Source organism: Mauremys reevesii, linkage group 7 (genome assembly GCF_016161935.1).
Source record: "Mauremys reevesii isolate NIE-2019 linkage group 7, ASM1616193v1, whole genome shotgun sequence".
Taxonomy (NCBI): domain Eukaryota; kingdom Metazoa; phylum Chordata; order Testudines; family Geoemydidae; genus Mauremys; species Mauremys reevesii.
The window spans coordinates 85,470,598-85,492,172 of record NC_052629.1 but is presented as its reverse complement, the minus strand read 5'-3'; the positions used below and the strand labels follow the sequence as shown (position 1 = coordinate 85,492,172).

At 47.5% G+C, this 21,575-nt stretch overlaps 1 long non-coding RNA gene across 2 annotated transcripts in view; it reads left to right on the top strand.

The window, feature by feature from the left end:
* LOC120368619 overlaps positions 1-21,575 on the top strand; it is a 68,487-nt gene that overhangs the window by 829 nt on the left and 46,083 nt on the right. For both annotated transcript variants that reach the window (XR_005582695.1, XR_005582694.1), the window contains exon 2: positions 5-92. This is a non-coding gene — a long non-coding RNA (uncharacterized LOC120368619). The remainder of the gene's footprint in view (positions 1-4; positions 93-21,575) is intronic.

Here is a 21,575-nt window from a genome sequence, read left to right as displayed (position 1 = left end):
TCAGTATTGATACTAGGTGAATGGAGATCAGCACTCCTCAAAGCCACCAAATAATTGGCAAATGGGTGAAGCATGAACAGTTTTTTTCAATGGTGAGTTGTGATGGAATAGTGCTAGGAATAATCTAAAAATAATGAGGTGCAATAATTTTATTCACACTGAAAGTGTATTGGTTGGTGAGATATCCTTACTGTATGGTGTGTTATTAGAATTGCCTGTTTGATTGAATTGATCAAACTGAATAGGGGTCCATGGGAGGAACAAATAGGAAAGCAACATAACAGATCTAAGTGAGGACTTACCAGCACTCACTAGAAAGATTATGCGTCAAGCTGTTAGTTTCAAGGATCCTGTCTCTGACAAATTGCAAAAGCTAGGACCTGGAGATCAAAGGAACAGTTAAAAAGCAAAAAGAACGAGGAGTACTTGTGGCACCTTATAGATTAACAAATTTATTTGAGCATAAGCAGGGCCGGCTCCAGGATTTTTGCCACCCCAAGCAGCAAAAAGGAGGTTGGGGGGGGGGGGAAGCTACAATCACAATCTGTGGCACTACCACCGCTGGTTCAGTCTTCTTCGGCAGCAATTCAGTGGCTGGTTCTTCGCTCCCAGAAGGAGTGAGGGACCCGCTGCTGAAGAGCCGGAGCTGCCGCCCCTCTCCGCTGGCTGCCCCAAGCACCTGCTTGCTGGGCTGGTGCCTGGAGCTGGCCCTGAGCATAAGCTTTTGTGGGCTAAAAACCACTTCATCAGATGCACGTCCAATGAAGTGGTTTTTAGCCCACAAAAGCTTATGCTCAAATAAATTTGTTAGTCTCTAAGGTGCCACAAGTAGTTGTTCTTTTTGCTGATACAGACTAACACAGCTACCACTCTGAAACCAGATAAAAAGCAGTTCTCTGGAGAGCTATGGGGTCGCTTGTTAGAAGCTATCTAGGGAGACAAGTTGATATAGAGAGACTATAGGTAGTCAGTCTCTCTAAAGAAGTTGGGCCTTCCTAGTTCCAGGGAATATTAAGCCTTAGGGAAAATATAGATATGACTATAGTCTGTTATTATTTTTAAAATGTTTTCTCAGAAATGCTTTGTTCTAAAAAATGTAATACTTTGCTTTAAAGAGGCTGTCTGGTCACTGTATATACCTCTGTCATTGCTCTTGGAAGGAACAAAGCTACATGGTCTTTGCCAAACGATGTCTGCTGAAGTAATCACAGTTTGTACTAGGGAACTTCAACCCACTAGCAACTGCCCACTCTGACAGTGGGAAAGTCATGCAATTCCACCCAAGATGGAAGTGACAGCCTGAGGCACAAATAGACCAGGAGGGGTCAGAGATGTAGTTAAACTAATACAGGGGTAGGCAACCTATGGCACCTGTGCCAAAGGTGGCATGTGAGCTGTTTTTCAGTGGCACTCACACTGCCCATGTCCTGGCCACCAGTCTGGAGGGCTCTGCATTTTAATTTAATTTTAAGTGAAGCTTTGTAAACATTTAAAAAACCTTATTTACTTTACATACAACAATAGTTTAGTTATATATTTTAGACTTATAGAAAGAGACCTTCTAAAAATGTTAAAATGTATTACTGGCACATGAAACCTTAAATCAGAGTGAATAAATGAAGACAGCACACCACTTCTGAAAGGCTGCTGATCCCTGAGCTAGTAACTGTGAGGCAAGCACATTGCAATTGTCAGAATTTGTAAAGAAGAACCAAGTAATGTAAGGGTAAAAGTGTTTAATATGGCCTCTTGGTGATTTTGTTGTAAGATCCACAATCTTGTCCTTACAGCTCACAACAAAGCAATACAGACACTAACATTTGAAATACTACATTGGATTTCATTAGCTTTATAATATTGATGAGGCTAATTATTAAAATGTTTCCTGTAATTAGAAGTAAATTGCTGCTAGCTACCTGTGCAATTCGTTCTGTGATGTATTGGGATGGCTTCTCCATTGTTGGTGTCAATGACTATGTAAGAAATTACTGTTCCACTATATATAATAAATAGGGCCCTACCAAATTTACAGTCCATTTTGGTCAATTTCATGGGCATAGGGTTTTAAAAATAGTAAATTTCATGATTTCAGCTATTTAAATCTGAAATTTCATGGTGCTGTAATTGTAGGGATCCTGACCCAAAAAGGAATGGGGGGGGTTACATGGTTACTATAAAGGGGGTTGTGGTACTGCTACCCTTACGTCTGCGCTGCTGCTCGCAGCAGTGCAACCACAGCAACCCTTCTTCACTATTCCTGGCCATCCTTCCAAGTCTATGCCACCTTACATTACCTATCACAGCCCTATATTCTATCTCTTTGTGGGCTGCTCCTTCTTGGCCTGGTGGTCTCTCTACCAGTTCCCTAGCCCACTTCTCCCAGGTTGTACCCACTCTACTCTTTCCTCCCTCAACTCTGTTCCTAACAATCTACCCTGCCAAATCCACTTGACGTGTCCCTTAGTTTCAGCTGACTGTGTTATAGTTATAGTGACTATGTTTCAGCTACTTCCAGCTCCCTTCCAGGTTACCACTAACTTCTCTCTCACTGTATTCCAGTTCCCACCCTACCTCAGGCTCCATCTATCTAACCAGAGTTTTTGGTTTTTAATACTCTTGAGAATTGTAATTTCTCTATCTAAATAGTCACCACTCCTCTCCACTCACCAACGGATGTTATAATATTGGCATCATCCACTGATTGTGAAGTATGAGAAAATGTTGCACTAAAGAGAAAAAAAAAGTGGAAAGTGCTCTTTATTTACACATTTAATACCTATACGATAGAAACATATACTCAAAACTCATTTGCAGCAGGGCACATTGCTAATGTTTTAAAAACCACTAGGAAGCACTGTATCTCCACAATGATGAGGGAATGATTACATAATGCTTTGTAAGGCTGTTAATGGTTGTGCATACCTATGTGCACTTAAATGTGAAATCAAGCTGTTTTCAACTATCACCAACATGTTTACATTCTGTTTTTCACTTTTGTTCCCTAGATTTGAGACTAGGAATAGGAAGTTTTCATCAATGGCCCTTTCTCTCTGAAATTTGTTCTTCCTATTTATCTCGACCTTCAAGGCCTGGTGCAAAGCCCATCAGTTCAGACAAGTTTTTGCCTGAGGCAGTGATGGTGGGTCTCTTCTGCCTTGAATTTGAAATCTGAGGTCAAATCTATTTTATCTATTATATTTTACATTTGTCAACCAAATGAGAAGCAGGACAGTTTGGAGGGCATGAGTACATGTTTGAGTCACAAACTTTTTAGTTATCCTCACCCTCAAACTGAATTGTGTTTGGCCTAAGGAAGGCACTTTATCTCTGTGCATCAGCTTCCTCATTTGAGGAAAATTAGAGTAATATACACTTACAATACTTATTGTACTTGTTGAAATAACTACACTCTACCCCAATATAACGCGGTCCTCAGGAGACAAAAAAATCTTATCATGTTATAGGTGAGACCGCATTATATCGAACTTGCTTTGCCCCCCTGCCCCGTCCTCTGACCGCCCCCTCCAGAGACCCCTGTCCCTAATCACCCCCAGGACCCCATCCCCTACCCAACCCCCCTGCTCCCTGTCCCCTGACTGATCTGACCCCTACCCACACACCCGCCCCCTGACAGGCACTCACGGCAGCGGCGGGAAGCGGAGCAACGTGGCCCCAGCCTGCTCCACTCCACCACCTCCCAGCCACGGCGCTCTGCTTCCCGCTGCTGGTGAGTGTGGGGAGTTTGAGGAAAGGATGCCCCCCCGCACTCACCTGCAGCGGGAAGCAGAGCGATGCGGCCCCAGCCCGTTCCACTTTCCTTGCCACTGCCCCAGCCCCAGCCGTGTCGCTGCGGGGTTGGGGGGCGGGTTAGGGAAAGATCCCACACTCACCTGCGGCGGGAAGCAGAGTGACGCGGTTGGGAGCTGGAGGAGTAGAGCGGGCTGGGGCCGGGCTGCTCCGCTTCCCACTGCCGGTGAGTGCAGGGAGCTTGGGGAAAGGATGCCCTCCACACTCACCTGTGGCAGGAAGCAGAGCAATGCGGCCCCAGCCCACTCCACTCTGCCACCTCCCAGCCGCAGCGCTCCACTTCCCACCGCCGGTGAGTGCGGGGAGGTTGGGGAAAGGATGCCCCCTCGTACTCACCTGCAGCGGGAAGCGGAGCGCTGTGGCTGGGAGCTGGTGGAGTAGAGCGGGCTGGGGCTGGGCTGCTCCACTACTCGCCGCCGGTGAGTGCAGGGAGGTTGAGGAAAGGACGCCCTCCGCAGTCACTGGTGGCGGGAAGCAGAGCGATGCGGCTCTAGCCTGTTCCGCTTTCCTTGCCCCAGCCCCAGCCCCAGCCCCAGCCCCAGCCGTGTCGCTGGGGAGGGGTTGCGGAAAGGTCCCGCACTCACCAGCGGCGGGAAGCGGAGCACTGCGGCTGGGGGCTGGTGGAGTGGAGCGGGCTGGGGCCGGGCTGCTCTGCTTCCGCTGCTGCCGGTGAGTGCAGGGGGGATCCCTTCCCCCAAGCTCCCTCCCCCGAGCGACACTGCTGGGGCCGGGGCGAGGGAAGCAGAGTGGGCTGCTCCTTGCCCCCTGCTAATCCCCCGGGCCACTCTGGGACTGCGGGGCCCCCAAAATTGGCCCCCCCACACAGCTCTTGCCTCCTAGACCTTGGAGGGGAGCCCCTGACTGCCCCCGAGACCCTCTGCCCCTTATCCAACCCCTTGGCCCTGACCCCGGCCTGGCACCCTTAACACGCTGCTCAGAGCAGTGTCAGAGCTTTACCACATTGTATGCGAACCCGTGTTATATCGGGTTGTGTTATATCAGGGTAGAGGTGTAGTTAGCTAACATCTGTGCAGTGCTTTAAAGCAGAGGTGGACAAACTACGGCCCACAAGCCACATCCGGCCTGTGGGACTGTCCTGCCCAGCCCTTGAGCTCCCGGCCAGGGAGGCTTGCCCCCGGCCCCACCCTGCTTTCTCCCTCCCCCACAGCAACGCCGCCGCATGGGCAGCACTCTGGGCTGCGGGGTTGCGCGCTCCTGTGGAGCAGAGCGGCAGTGTGTCTAGCTCCAGCTGGGAGGCGCGGCTGCCAGACATGCTGCTCTGAGCAGCATGGTAAGGGGGCCAGGCCCGGGAGCTTGGATAAGGGGTGGGGGGTCCCGGTGGGAAGTCAGGGGACAGAGAGCAGGGGGCAGTTGGATGGGGCGGGGGTTGGGGGGGATATCAGGGGACGGGGATCGGCGGGTTGCATAAGTTTGGGAGTCCCGGGGGGCCTGCCAGGGGGTGGAGGTGTGGATTGGGGTCAGGAGACGGGGAATGGGGAGTTGGATAGGCTTGGGTTTTCCGGAGGCCTGCCAGAGGGTGGGGGTGTGGATAGGTGTTGGGGATGGGAGCAGGGGGGTTGGATGGGGGTGGGGTCACGGGGGACGGTTGGAGCAGGGGGGTCCTGGGAGAGGACAGTTAGGGGACAAGGACGGGGGGGGTTGGATGGGTTGGAGGTTCTGAGGGGGGCAGTCGGGGTGGGAAGTGGGAGGGGGCGGATAGAGGGTGGGGGCCAGGCTGTTTGGGGAGGCACAGCCTTCCCTACCTGGCCCTCCATACAGTTTTGCAACCCCAATGTGGCCCTCGGGCCAAAAAGTTTGCCCACTCCTGCTTTAAAGACATTGGGCAAAATCATTCTTACTTCGCTCATTCAAATAGACTCATTGACTTTAGTGGGACTATTCAATTAGGAAAGGTAATCTGGATTTAGTCTCTTCTCAAATGCTATCCATGGACTAATTTTATTTTTTAAAACACATATATATGACCAGACACGCATGTAATAAGTGAACTTTTAGGGTTTGGCTACACTTGCAGCTGTACAGCACTGGGAGTTAAAGTTGTCTTCGTACAGCTGTGTAGGGAAAGTGCTGCAGTGTGGCCACATTTGCAGCGGTGTTAGGAGTGGTGCATTATGGGCAGCTATTCCAGCGTTCAAATGGCTGCAACATTCTTTTCAAAAGAGGGGTGGGGTGGAGTGTGACAGGGAGCGTGGGGGAGACAGAGAGAGTGGATTTTTGGAGCTGACACTGTGTCAGCTCCCTGCCTTGCAAGTTCCAACCCCTTCCCCCACCCCTCTCTCATTCACTAAATGCAAATAGCCTTCTTTGTTTTTTTCCTCACAGACCAGATAAGCAGCTGCTCCGAAACGGAACCCCCTCCCCCGCCCGCCATGCTGCTTCTCTCCTCAAGCAAACACTAGCTGTGGACATTCCAAAGGGATCCCCCTGCCTGCCTCTGCTCATTCACTGCAAACAGGAGCTGTGTTTGTTTTTTAGATAAGCAGCTCCGGGAGCCCCGAGTTCACAACAAAACAAAGAGTGTTATCTTTACTTAAAAGCATTATGGGAAGGTTCCGGAGGTCAGTTACAGCGTAGTAAGATTAATCACTGTTTACACTGGCACCCCAGAGCTGCAACAGCAGCGCTGTTCTCTTTATTCCTCTCATCGAGGTGGAGTACATGCAGCGCCGTAGCCAGGGAAATACAGCGCTGTATGTGCCTTGCCAGTGTGGACGAGGAGTAAGTTACAGTGCTGTAAAGCCACCACCAGCGCTGTAACTCTCAAGTGTAGCCAAGCCCTTAGAAATCAATCAAAGCCTAAATGTTACCATAACATTCTTCTGTCTTAAGTGTGTAATTACAGAAGTTGCATTTTTAGATAAATATGACCAACTATGACTTTTACTTACATTAGTTTTCGCTTCTAAATGGTGTATGCCTTTAGAAATGGGTTTCTTTTAGGGCTGTCAAGTAATTAAAAAAATTAATTGTGCAGTTAAACAATAATAGAATACAATTTATTTAAATATTTTTGGATGTTTTCTACATTTTCAAATATATTGATTTCAATTACAAAACAGATTACAAAGTGTACAGTGCTCACTTTTGCATTTATTTGTATTACAAATATTTGCACTGTAAAAAACAAAATAGTATTTTTCAATTCACCTAATACAAATACAGTGCAATCTCTTTATCATGAAAGTTGAACTTACAAATGAAGAACTGTATACCCAAAAAAAAAAAACTGCATTCAAAAATAAAACAATGTAAAACTTTAAAACCTACAAGTCCACTCAATCCTACTTCATCCAATCACTCAGACAAACAAGTTTGGTTACAATTTGCAGGAGACAATGCTGCCCACTTCTTCTTTACAATGTCACCTGAAAATGAGAACAGGCGTTTGCATGGCTCTGTTGTAGCCGGTGTTGCAAGATATTTATGTGCCAGATGTGCTAAGAAGTCATATGTCCCTTCATGCTTCAACCACTATTCCAGAGGACATGCTTCCATGCTGATGATGGGTTCTTCTCAATAACGATCCAAAGCAGAGCAGACCAACCCAGGTTCATTTTCATTATCTGAGTCAGATGCCACCAGCACAAGGTTGATTTTCTATTTTGGTGGTTCAGGTTCTGTAGTTTCCGCAACTGAGTATTGCTCTTTTAAGACTTCTGAAGCCATGCTCCAGCCCTCATCCTTCTCAGATTTTGGACGGCACTTCAGATTCTTAAACCTTGGGTTGAGTGCTGTAGCTATTTTTAGAAATCTCACATTGGTACCTTCTTTGTGTACAAACTTTTGTTTGGGTTATCATCGAAGACTGCTATAACATAAAATATATGGCGGAATGCAGGTAAAACAGAACAGAGGACATACAGTTCTCCCCCAAGGAGATCAGTCACAAATTTAATTAACACATTTTTTTAAGAAGCATCATCAACACAGAAGCATGTAATCTGGAATGGTGGCCAAAGCATGAAAGGGCATACAAATGTTTAGCATATCTGGCATGTAAATATCTTGCAACACCAGCTACAAAAGTGCCATCTGAGTGCCTGTTCTCACTTTCAGATGACATTGTAAATAAAAAGGCAGCAGTATGTCCTGTAAATGTAAACTGACTTGTTTGTCTTAGTGATTGGCTGAACAAGAAGTAGGACTGAGTGGATTTGTAGGTTCTAAAGTTTTACATTTTCTTTTGAGTGCAGTTATGTAACAAAAAAAGTCTACATTTGTAAGTTACACTTTCACAATAAAGAGATTGCACTACAGTACTTGTATGAGGTGAATTGAAAAATACTATTCTTTTGTTGACCTTTTTAGTGCAAATATTTGTAATAAAAAATGTGAGCACTGTACATTCTGTATTCTGTGTTGTAATAGAAATCACTATTTTTGAAAATGTAGAAAAACATCCAAAAATATTTAATACATTTCAATTGGTGTTCTATTGTTTAACAGTGTGATTAATCACAATTAATTTTTAATTACTATGTATTTGAGTTAATTTGCGAATTAACTGATTGACAGTCCTAGTTTCTTTAACTCACAGTTGACAAACATAACTTAAGCACTTATGTTAAAGTAAACTATTAGCTCCTGTTTTAAAATAATTTAAAAACTAATTACTAGTTAAAATAATATGTACTCAAGCAATATTAATAAATTATATTTGTCAACTTTGATAGAACATAGCATGTGTCTGGTCAATTCTACCCTCATCTTCTATTCCTGTTGCTCAACTCCATTTCTTCTCCCACAAGTACCTTTGGCTTACCCTTGTTCATTCTCTGTCTTTTTTATCTTTCTCCCCCTCCTCTCTTAGTCTTGTATAGTTTATACTCCTCTTTCCCCTCACCACAGCTACAGTCAACATATATAAGCACCCCAATCTTATTGTCCTTATTCATGCCCACATGCTAATGAAAATTATTTTGACTGCTGGACTAAGTACATGGTAGTTATTTTTGTGGTAAGTAATGTATCTTCAAGACGGGGGAGAATAGAGAAGTCACTGTCATGTATAAGAAGACAAAGTTAAATGCTAACTGTTTAAACAGCCCTTACACCACACTCTGGAACTAAAGTTCAAAATGCTCCAACAATCACATGGCTGTTTGAAGTTGTCTAAATAAAGGCAACAATCTACTCATAAATACAAAGCCCAAGGCTTTCAAATTTATGTGCCTAAAATTAAGCATCTAAATGCATATTTAAGCTCCTAAATTAAGTGACCTGATTTTCAAATGTTAAACACCCACTATTCCTCCTGAAGTAAATAGTTGCTCAGCACTCCCTAAAAATCAGGCCAGTAATATCTACGCAAAAAAAAAAAAAATTCAAAGGTTGGCCAAAAGGTGCAAACATGGCTAATAGGAACATTTTGCGCACTCTAGCTATTGGCAGATCCACGTGGCATAATCTATAAGTATTTTAATTAATACACTAGGTTACTAAACTGCATTAAGGAACAACATGCAAATAGTTAACTATTTCAACACTCCAGCAGAGTTCTTGAGATGACAGTTTGTTTACACCGACCTTAAATCCTCCTCCTCCCTAACCTCCTCCCCCAAAAGCCGATGAGAAGGGGGGAGGGTGTCTGTGTCTGCCTACAGGCCAAGGGGGGAGAGCAGGCGGGGTAGCTAAACCTGATGGCTGTAAACAAGGGCTGTAGAACAAGTCCAGCACGTCCCTTGCGAACGGATTCTCCCCAGTCCTCCACTCCGCCCGCTTGTAGTCAAATAGAACTTGAACGTGTATGGACAGTTGCTGCACCAGGCTCCTGCAACTCCTCCCTTCACTCCCACCACACTCCCCTTGCTACTGCCGTTTCGTCAACGAGGTTCAATCTTGTGTTCGTGTTCTTTGTCTAAATGCGAATATGCAATTTTATTCTGGACATTTCGAAATGAGGACGGGTCTGCCTGATCATTTCTCTACAGCTATTAAGCCAAACTCCGAGTCGGGCCCGCTAGAGGGTGTTAGACAGACTTGCCCTCGGGATATTTTTGAAAATCATTTGCCTTTTTCTGAGATGTAAAACGCACAGGATTTGTTAGAATGGTTCTGGTGGGAAGAGAACGAATAGCTTCCGTGAGCAATATGTAGGGATTTGCCAGCGTCCAAACAGCTGATGTTGGGGGAAGGAGGACGTCTTGGACGTCCACCAATAAAAACAAACAAGAACCCACAACTAAAATGCCCACGATCGATCACCCACCCCACCCCTATTTTCTCAGCTTTCAGCGGTAGGATGGCCGCTTCCCCTATCTCCAATTATTGCTGGTGTGCCACCCAGACCGGACATGCAAGGAGTTACAAGGAGTGGGGAAGGCTGAAAAGAGTTCACACACACTACACCTCCAGCATATTAATCATTTGCAAACACAGCTGCAGTGTGCAGCTAGACCCAGGGATCCCCTGCTAGCTGTCTCTCCTGCCAGTTCCTAGGCATTCACTTGCCCAGGCACCACCCTGTTTTCCTCTTAGCAACACGCCACTCAAGCGCTTGTTTGTGCTTCCACCGGCCGTTAAGCACTTTACGTATCCGCTGCAACCTAGGCAAGCTCGAGATGGAGGGAGCTGCGCAAAAAAATCCGGGCGTAGGTGCGGGTTGTGCATGGTAATCAGACAGAATAACTCGCCTGGAGTTGGGCCAAACCAATATTGTGTAAATGCAAAACATGTAGGGGGAGAAACAAAAAACGACACCCCATGCCGACGAGTTCCTCCTTGCCTGGCATGCAGCATGTTGGTTTTGCATGTCGATGCAAGGGTTTGAGAAGGAAAAAATATTCGTTGATGCACACACCCCCTCCACAGTGGCTGCTTTTGGACTGCTCCATGTCCTGTACATAAGGGGGTGTGGACTGGAGAAGCACTAAAAAGAGTCAGCAAGCAAAACCCGGAGGGTGGTGTGTGTTTGTTTTCTCAGGGCTGTGCAACTAGACAGCGGCAAAGAGCGTCCGACGCGACCTCCCTGCTTCTCCCCTTCTCCTTTTGTCAAACACACCCACTGTCCTAGGCAGTTGTTATTCTGTGGCGGTTTGCACCGGGATAACAATCCGCTACAGAAGGAGGCGAGATAATCTCTTCTAGGCAGCAGCCTAAAGCTGGTCAAGCTGCCCCCCAGCCTGCAGCAGCTCAGCCAGGCTATGCACTGTAAAAGGGCTCTGGTCAAGAAAAAAACAGAGCGGATTGTGAAAAGGTAAAGGCAGCAGGAAAGCCCCTTCGGCTGGGGGAAACCGCAGTGCTTTACAAACCAGCAACGAACAAGCCAACCCAGAAGGGGGGAAAACGCCAAGAAGAAGACGACGACATTGAATTTGCTTCTTTGGTGGTTGTTGGCAGCTGTCCAGGGCTGCAAAGAGTATGTGAGAGGGTTACTATGTTGAGAAGAGAAGAGCTGATCACATGTGGCACAGGAGCCAGGGGTGCCCCCTGGGAGCCTGCCAGGGCTGGGAAGGAGGAAGAGGTCCCGGAGGCCTACCAGCAGCAGCTGAAGGAGGGAGCGCCCCGGAGGGGCTGCAGCAGAGCTCGCTGGCACCACAGCTGGCGTGGAAGGACCCCCACCTTCTCCAGGAAGCTTTTGGGCAGTAGGACGCACGCCCATTACCACCACCAGCAGCAGCATTACTCCCAGCGGTGCTACCGGCCCACCCGCCCCAGGGTGCTGCTCTCTCTGCGCCCCGTCAACATGATGGGCAAGCGAGCCCCGGGCATGCGGGCCCCCCGCAACACCAACCAGTTCCTGATGCGGGAGAAGTACCAGCTCATGCACCTGCGCTCAGACTCAGTGGGCACCGAGAGCGGCGGGTCGGACAGTGAGATGGACCCGCTGGACATGGACTCTTACCTGGGGGTGCTGGAGAACTCCCGGGGGGCGCTGATGGACTTTGCCGAGGACTCTCGCTCCTCCTCCTGGTCTCCGCCCGCTTCCTCGGCCGCCACTGACTCTGAGCCCTCTTCGCAGCAGCAGCAGCAGCTGCGGTTTTTCGGTGGCGGCTTGGCGGACGTGCACCAGGAGGAGAGCTTGCAGTACTTCCCCTCCGAGGACGATGTGATCGAGAGCGAGACATTCATGGAGAGGGACTTCCACGAGTTCTGTAGCAGGATTGCCTGAATTGGGGGGGCACCTATTGATACAATTACCCCCTTCCTCCCGTTGTGTTTTATACTGGGCTGGGTTATGCGAGCGATCGTATCTCCGGGGCACAGCTGGATCTGGTCGGGCTGGGTATGTGGATTCTCATGAGTAAATGGTTTTCCCAACGTTAAGTCCACCTATTGGCATTTGAACCCTCCAGCCCGGGGAGGGGAGGAAGTGGCGGGGCATTTTGTCCCCCGGGGGAAAGGGATATGGGCTTACATACTAGGCCTTGTTTGTTGGAGCGCTTTATTTATTTTACCGCCACCCCTTTGCGTTGTTGTCAAGCAGGGCCTGGTCACTTTATATTAAAAAAAAAAAAAAAAAACCACGCTCCGGATTGTAAATAAAAGGAACTTTTGTAAATTAAAACAAATCGACTGTGCGAAGTGTTTGTGCGCTAGCTGGGAAAATGCGTCTGTGGGAGGAGGGTGGCTCCTGCGTGGGGGCGCGGCGTGTGCGCCTAGCGGAAGGAAGACGGGGGAGGAGGAGCGCGTCTAGTGCAAGGGCGGCGGGCAGGATGGGCGTGCGCTGGTTTAGCGCAAAGGCCGAGAAGCCACCGCAGCAGCGGTTTGTTTCTCCTCCTGTTGGCAGCAGTAGCACAAAACACACTCCTTGGCTTGCTTCAGCGAAGAGCTAGAGGTGGGCTGGGCCAGAGGACGTAATCCGCTCCCAGCTCAGTGCAAGGGGTGGGCCACAGTGCGGAGGACCGTGCCTAGTAGCCACCAAGAGGGAGCCTGTGGAGGGTGCAGAGTGAGTCCATGGGAATATGAGCATGGCTACAATAATCACATTCATCATACTTAAGGTTAAGATTTTGTCCGTTATTTTTAGGAAAAAGCAGTACACAGGGTTGGGGGAAACTCACAGCCTGAGCCCTGCTGCCCAGGATGGACTGACTGCAGCCCTGCCACCAAGGGCTTTACCCCGCCACTGGTGGGGGGAGAGCTGAAAGCCGATGCTCCACTGCCCAGGACAGCCTGAGCCATAAGTGCCGACTCCGCGGGTGCTCTGGGGCTAGAGCATCCATAGGGAAAAATTGGTGGGTGCAGACCACCCCACCTCGCCTCTGCTCCGCCTCTTCCCCTGAGCACGCTGCATGCCTGCTTTTCCCCCTGGCTCCCAGCCCTTGAGTTGCAAAACAGGTTTTGCAGGGACCAGCGCTGGGAGGAGGGGGAATGCAGCACGCTTGGGGGAAGAGGTGGAGCTGGGGCAGAGATTTGGGGAAGGATCCAATAGGGGCAGGGCGGGGGCAGAGTTGGGGTGGGGACTTTGGTGAAGGGGTTGGAATGGGGGGGTGGGGGGGGCAGGGGTGGAGTCAGGGCAGGTGGGCGTGAGCACCCACTGATGCTGGGAAAAGTTGGCATCTATGGCCTGAGCCCCACCACCTACGGCTCACCCTGCCGCTAGGAGGGGGTGGGGAAGCTGATAGCCTGAGCTCCACTGCCTGGAGGGGGAAGCTGCTAGCCAGAGCCCAGCTGCCTAGAGCAGACTGGCAACCTGAGCCTCACCATCTAGGGCAGACTGATAACCTGAGCTCTGCCGCCTGGGTGGGGGGAGCTGACAGCCAAAGCCCCGCCGCCCAGGGCGGACTAGCAACCCAAGCCCCACTGCCTGTAGCATTGCCAACCCTCCCAGTTTGGCTGGGAGTCTCCCAGAATTGGGCTCTATCTCCGGGAGGCTGCTGAAGCCAATCCAGAAAATTTTAGGCTGCTAAAAGTCTGGCAGCGCAACAGGGCTAAGGCAGGCTCCTTACCTGCCCTGGCTCCACGCCGCTCCCGGAAACAGCCAGCATGTCCCTGCAGCCCCTCATTGAAGGCACAGCCAGGGAGTCTCCATGCACTGTCCCCGCCCTGAGCACCCACTCCGCAGCTCTCATTGGCCGGGAACGAGGAACCACGGTCAATAGGAGCTGCAGGGGTGGTGCCTGCAGGCAGGGCTGGTGCACATTCACCTGGTCACCCCTGAGACTAGGAGCCACTGTCGGACATACTGCCATTTCTGGGAGCAGGGGCGGCTCTACGTTTTTGGCCGCCCCAAGCAGTCATGCACGGGAGGCGCCACGGGAGCAGCGGACCTCCCGCGGGCATGACTGCAGAGGGACCGCTGGTCCCGCGTGGCTCGGCTGAACCTCCCGCGGCTGCGGACGGTTCACGGGTCCGGCGGCTCCGCTTGAGCTGCCGCAGTCATGCCTGCGGGAGGTCCAGCTGAGCCGCGGGACGAGCGCCCCGTCCGCAGTCATGCCTGCGGCAGGTCCAGTCATCCCGGGACTCCGGTGGACCTCCCGCAGGCAAGACTGCGGCAGGTCCGCCGGCCCAGCCTCCTGCCCCCGGCGGCAGGGGACGCCCCCTAGATTTTGCCGCCCTAGGCACCAGCTTGTTTTGCTGGTGCCTAGAGCCGCCCCTGTCTGGGAGCCACCAAAGGTAAGCCCTGCCTGGCTGGAGCTTGCACCCCAAGCCCCCTCCTGCACTTTAGCCCTGAGCCACCTCCTGCAGCAAAACTCCCTCCTGGAGCCTGCACCCCTCACACTCTCCCCCACCAACTCCCTGTCCCAGGCTCAGCTCTGAGTCCCTCCCACACCCAAACTCCCTCCCAGAGCCCGCACTGCCCTCCTGCACCCTTACCCCAGGCCCAGCCTGGAACTCCCTCGCACACTCCAAACCCCTCAGCCCCAGCCCAGAGTCCCCACCCCCTCCAAAACCTCAACCCCCCTGCCCCAGCATGCCACCAGTGGGAGATGACAGATCAAGCCCCGCTGCCCAGGATGGACTGACAGCCCAAGCCCTGCCACCCGGGTGGAGGGAGCTGACAGCCACATCTCCACTGCTCAGAGCTCATCCTGCTGCCCAGGAGAGGGGCTGACAGTGAGAGCCCCACCAATCTAGGGTTACCACCTTTGAAATGGAAAGAAAAGGCACCCACCCCCACACACAAGGCAAGTCTGATGGAACCCAACCACAAGGCAACTCCACAGCCTGCGCTTTGACAGCCACTTACAGTAATTAGAGAAAGAACACAGAGATAAAACTGATAACATCATTTTTCTTACTTAAAACTGCAGAAGTGGGAACACTGCCCATCTTTAACTGGACACAGAAACCTTTAACATTAGATATCCAAGTGTATTGTGATAATAATGCAAATCTTTAGAGCCACATAAAAAAAATCCAACAGATTAAATTATTTTTCTAGCAACTGGCAAATCCATAAAAAAAATGACCAGGTGGTAAGCCTTCACCACCCAGGGTTCACCCTGCCACCCGCTGACAGCCCTAGTTCCATCGCCTAGGACTGACACTCAAAGCTCTGAAGTTGCAGAGGTCACCAAAAAAATCACAGAATCCGTGACCTCCATGACAGACTCGTAGCCTTAATCATACTGAATGTGAAATGGTCAATAGGCATTTTACTGTGAGAATGAACCACAGAACCAGACCAGAAACCTTATTGATCTTATTTACATCATGAGCCAGGGTGAGTAGGACTGATGGTAACATGGGGCCAGGGAAAATAAAGCGATACATATCTTTGCACTCTCAAATTCCAGCCATGAATAGTAGGGAGGAATGAATGTCTACACATCCCCTCTTCCCCATTCTCACACATGGGATCAGATGTGAGACATATTTTAATATGACAGAGAAAAGACGAGCCCACATGTCAGACAGGATCTGTCATACCCCAGTCCATTTGCAGCTATTACAAATATAATAAGCACCAGCAGCAAATGGGGACTCTAAACAGAAATAGTACTGGATTTTTATGATTAATAAATATTGCTTGTCTAGACCCTTTTTACATCTAAACACAAAAAGGGAAATTTTTACCCACACACCAGCCCTCATCTTGTTTTCTGGCTCCTTAAGGATAAAACGTTTAATTAACAGTGCAGTTGGAAGTTAAGAAAATAAGAAAGCAAATCAAGAAGGAATGCTGGCCTTCTACAAGAATAACATGGAAGACAGTGGCATCTACAAAGTTTTGGTGGGGGGAGAGGAGAAAAAATAGATTAGTCAATTCTACATGTTACTGGAGATCAAAACTCCAGGAGGTTTGGAAAGCTTTTCCTGAGTTCTTCCTTGGCATTGCACAGCTCAGTGCAAGGCTCAGTGTGCAGGCAAGAATGTTCAGTAGAAACACAGCAGCAAAGGTAAACAGTGTCGCCATTGATTCTGAAGCTTTTTATTATCCCCTTAATTTTAAAGAGGGCAATCATAGCATAGTGGCACATTGGGCATGAGCTACTGATTAACTTTAGCACCACAGTGTAATTTTTTTGTACTCTATATAATTAAAGCATTATCATGCCTGCCTTAAGTGCTTGATAGCAGGCTTTTAGTCCTACTCTGCTAGATACTACGGTGATAGAAATGCCTAGAAAGATACTTTAAGGATCTCTGCACACTTCAGAAATGTAGACACCCAGCAAATGAGAAAAGTTATTTCAGTTTTCCATTCCAAAGCAGGGCTGTCTAATTTCAGGAGGCCCAAAATTACTTGATTTTTTTTTTTTAAATGAAGCATGGCTGTGGCTGTAAGGGCCATATACAGTCAACCTCTTGATCCAAATCACAGGTCTAACTGATAATGGGAGGTTTGCAATAAGACCTTGCCTACAGTGGACATTTGTCCCCCTTCAAACATGAGTGGTCAGTCACCATTGTAGTTGCACCAATGCAAATCTCTAGTGTAGACAAATCAACCTGCAATTTGCATCAAAAGAAATTAGTGGCATGAACAGACTTGCTCTTCAGAAAGTTTATATTTTATTGGCTAATCCAGAACTGCAGCAACATGTTCAAACGAATGATTTGATGTATGGTTTTTCCAACTTGACATTTAAATGGTATGATGAAAGCTCACTAGTAATATTTACATGAAGGTTTGCTCTATTATTGTTTTATAGGGTGGCAAAATAATCAATGTAAATTATATTTATGTTTCATATTGCAGTTTTTATCTATTGAAAACAAAGTATGTTTGGAATGCAAATTAGTAGAACAGTGTAAAGAAATAATTACAGGCCACATATTGCCTGCCAGAATTACAGAGGTGGATTCACATTAATATAAGAGGCTCTCTGTGTTCCCATCACTATCAATGGAACATGCCATGTAGGATCCATTCCAGTTCCAATTTGAAATTTCAAATGTTAAGTGGGAGCTTGCTTTTCACCTTAAACCTCTGTCACTCCTTCTTGTTATCTCTTAATCGCGGACTCCAAACATCAGCTCCAGGCAGGAGTAAAAATAAATAGCTAAATAACAAAACTAATAACAATGCTTTAAATTAGATATCTTTGCACATAGCCTTCTCAGTTTCTTATACAATCACCTCCATGCCTTCTTTCAGGCAGCTCCCCATGCAAGTTGCATCCTCAGTGACCTCCTTAGTATGGCCTCTAAACCTATTCACTTACACTGAATTGAGCTGACTTGTATGTATATTGCCTGTTTTTCTTCAAACCACTTTTCTGGTCAGTCCTTAGTTGCTGGAAGCAGGGGCTGGTGTGTTTAGAAAGTACCTACATAAGAAACATAAAAATGGCCATACTGGGTCACCCCAATATCCTACCTTGTCTTTCAACAGTGGCCAGTGCCAGGTGCTTCAGAGGGAATGAGCAGAACAGGTAATCATTAAGTAGTTCATCCCCTGTCACCCATTCCCAGCTTCTGGGCAAAACTGAGGCAAGGGACACCATCCCTGCTTCAAAGGGAATGAACAGAACAAGGCAATCATAAAGAGATCTATTCCCCATCATCCACTCCCAGCTTCTGGCAGTCAGAGGCCTAGGAATACCAGAGTACGGGGTAGCATCCCTGACCATTTTGGCTAATAGCTATTAGTCATTAATGGACCTATCCTTCATGAATTTAGCTAATTCTTTTTTTAATCCGGTTATAGTTTTGGCCTTCACAACATTCTTTGGCAACAAGTTCTACAGGTTGACTGTGCTTTGTGTGAAGAAGTACTTTCTTATATATTTTTTGAAACCCGCTGCCTCCAAAGAATTCATTTAGCTTCTCCACAAACGCGTTGTCTTCCTTGAGTGCTCCTTGGGCACCTTGATCGTCCAGTGGCCCCAATAATTGTTTGGCAGACTTCTTGCTTCTGATGTACTTAAAAAAATTGCAGTTAGTTTGAGTCTTTTGCTAGTTGCTCTTCAAATTCTTTCTTTGGCCTGCCTAATTATACTTTTTATAACTGACTTGTCAAAGTTTATGCTCCTTTCTATTTTCCTAAGTAGGATTTTACTCCCAATTTCTAAAGGATGCCCTTTTGTCTCTAACTGCTTCTTCTACTTTCTTGTTTAGCCATTGTGGCATTTTTTTGGTCCTCTTACCATTCTTTTTAATTTGGGGTATACATTTAATCTGAGCCTCTATTATGGTGTTTTTAAAAAGTTTCCATGCAGCTTGCAGGCATTTTATTCTTGTGACTGTTCATTTTAAATTTCTGTTTAACTAGCTTCCTCATTTCTGGGCAGTTCCCCTTCCTGAAATTACATTCCACTGTTGTGGGCTTCTTTGGTATTTCCCACCCACCCCTCACATCCTGCGACGAGTATGTTAAATTTAATTATATTATGGTTGCTATTAACAAGCGGTTCAGCTATATTCACTTCTTGGACCAAATTCTGTACTCCACTTAAGACTAAAACAAGAATTGCCTCTCTCCTTGTGGATTCCAGGATTAGCTTCTCCAAGAAGCAGTTAATTATGATGTCTAGAAACTTTATCTCTGCATCCCATTCTGAGGTGACATGTACCCAGTCAATATGGGGATAGTTGTAATCCCCCGTTAGTATCAAGTTTTCTATTTTTATAGCCCCTTTGATTCCCCAGAGCATTTCACAATCACCATCTTGGTCAGGTGATCGGTAGTATATTCCTACTGCTATATTCTTATTATTTAAGCATGGAATTTCTGTCCATAGAGATTCTGTGGTACTGTTAGATTCATTTACAATTTGTACTTTATTTGACTTTATGCTTTCTTTCATATATAGTGCCACTCTCCCACCAGCACGATCTACTCTGTCATTCCTATATATTTGGTACCCTGGCTTTACTGTGTCCCATTGATTATAATTGTTCCACCAAGTTTCTGTGATGCCTATTATATCAATATCCTCATTTAATACTAGGCACTCAAATTTACCCATCTTAGTATTTAGACTTCTAGCATTTGTATACAAGCACTTATAAAATTTGTCACTTTTTAGCTGTCTGCCTTCATGTGATATAATTGAATGGGAGTCTTTTTCATTTGACTGTTACTCTTCAGTTCCTATATGTACTTTATCAACTTCTATCCTTTCCTCTTTACTAAGACAGAGACTCCCCGTTAATAGACCCTCCTCTAAGGGAAGTCTCTGTCCAAACCATGTGCTTCTGTTGAATTTCCCCCAGCATGTATTGGGTGCGAGGCTACCACAAATAACCTTTAATCTTAAGGTTTGAAAGTACTTTACAGGCTGAAATTCAGCAAGTCACACAGTGAGTTACTGGTAAAACTGGGAATAGAAACCAGAAGTTCTTACCTCATAAAATCAGCAGTCCCACCCACATTCACAAACTTCTTGACCACATTATTTCAGTATGTATCATTACCTAGTTGTTGTGCCTCTTCCCAGTTTTCTTCCTCTCATACACAAATTTAGAGGCAAAATGTTAAGGTAAATCATAAAACTACTGACAAGTTTTATAAGATGTAGCACGCATACAGGCACTTTTGAGTCTGAATAGACAAGTTTCAGCTTGTTTCAGTCTTTAATCACTGTACTTTTACTAGGACATGTATTTTGCTCTGATATTCTTCCTCTTGATAACTGGTTTGATTATTTTAGTATTTCACCAAGTTTTCCGTAAGATTAAAATGACATTTTTAGTCCTAACATTATGGACAAATGCTGGGAAAGTGTTCCTCTTGTGACTCACACAATGAGTGTTATACAAGCACAAGTACAGGCATTGTTAAAGTACCACTTAAACTAAATGAATACGTTTTAACAGCTTTGAAAAATAATAGTTTGGGGGATTTTCTGTATGATCAGAAAATCAAATTTGTTAATTGGTGAGAAAGGCATTAAAGATGGCAAGTTAAATATCCAGACTCACTTCCTCATTCCCATTTTTCAATGCCACTGCATTGCTAATTTTTTTAAATATTCAGGTTCCAAGCACACATGAGCTTTATTATAGTGCTCCTGAACATGATTTTGTTTTTGAACAGAAGACATTATGGGCTTCACCATTTTGAATGCCAATTAAAAATATCACAGGAATGTGGAATTTTGCAAAGACTATACTTGGGAGTTCATTGTAAAATATCTATATGCCTAATACGAACCTTATGCACCCATTGTATTCAATGGCAAAATGGGAGCAAAGTCTGACCCCTACATCGATGATGATATGCTAAAACATTAAGGGCTCAATTGTGGCTTGCAAACTTCACTCTCCTTACCCGCTACTATACAGGGATGGTTGGGGACCTGCTCAGTCCAGGCAGAATGGATAGAGCTTCAACTTCCTTAAGCATTAATTCAAATTGCAAGAAGAAAAGGAGAGGGATAAAAGAATACACTACTACTATATTCAATCCATTATAAATGCAGAAATAATATTACTTGTAATTGCTCAAATCATCTCAGCAGAAAAGTTCAACATTTCCCACCCAAATTAAGGTAACAACATCAGCACAATCTCATATTGTGCAAGAAATGTAATAAATATTTAGCTCAAAAAAGTAATTTAAAAAATGCATGTACCACAAAAATATATGAATTTCAAAATTTTCTGAACATATCAATAGCCTTGTAGGGAGGCGCCCTGGCTCCCTGCCGTGCCTGAGAAGGACGAGCCAGACCAGGGCTGGAGTGGGCAGAGCCACCGCCGCCTGTCCCCGCCCCCCGGAAGTCAAGGGGCGGGACAGGAAGTATAAAAGCCAGGCCCCAGCGCTCAGTTAGGCGGAGGCTGCCGGAGAGGACAGACGTCGGTGCTTGAGCTCCCACCGGGGCCAGCCTTCCCCATGCCTGGTATCCAGAGGAGCGCTGGCCTGACCTTCCTTGGGCCCGGTACCCAGAGGAGCTACCTGAGCATCCCCGTGCCCAGTATCCGGAGGAGCTGCCAGAACTCCCCTACGCCCGGTATCCAGAGGAGTCGCCTGAGCTCCCCTACGCCCGGTATCCGGAGGAGTCGCCTGAGCTCCCCTACGCCCGGTATCCGGAGGAGTCGCCTGAGCTCCCCTACGCCCGGTATCCGGAGGAGTCGCCTGAGCTCCCCTACGCCCGGTATCCGGAGGAGTCGCCTGAGCTCCCCTACGCCCGGTATCCGGAGGAGTCGCCTGAGCTCCCCTACGCCCGGTATCCGGAGGAGTTGCCTGAGCTCCCCTCCGCCCGGTATCCGGAGGAGTCGCCTGAGCTGGAAGTGGCCTGGGGGTAGCCGACCCCAGTCAGGCTGCAGATATACCTGAACCTATGTCAGTGTGTTGCGGTCAGGATCCCCACTGACAGCAGCGAGTCTTTGCCGCTGCTAGGGCCCTGGGCTGGAACGCAGTGGAGCGGGAGGGCCTGCGTCTCCCCTTCCACCCTTCCCAGGGTGGCAGACTC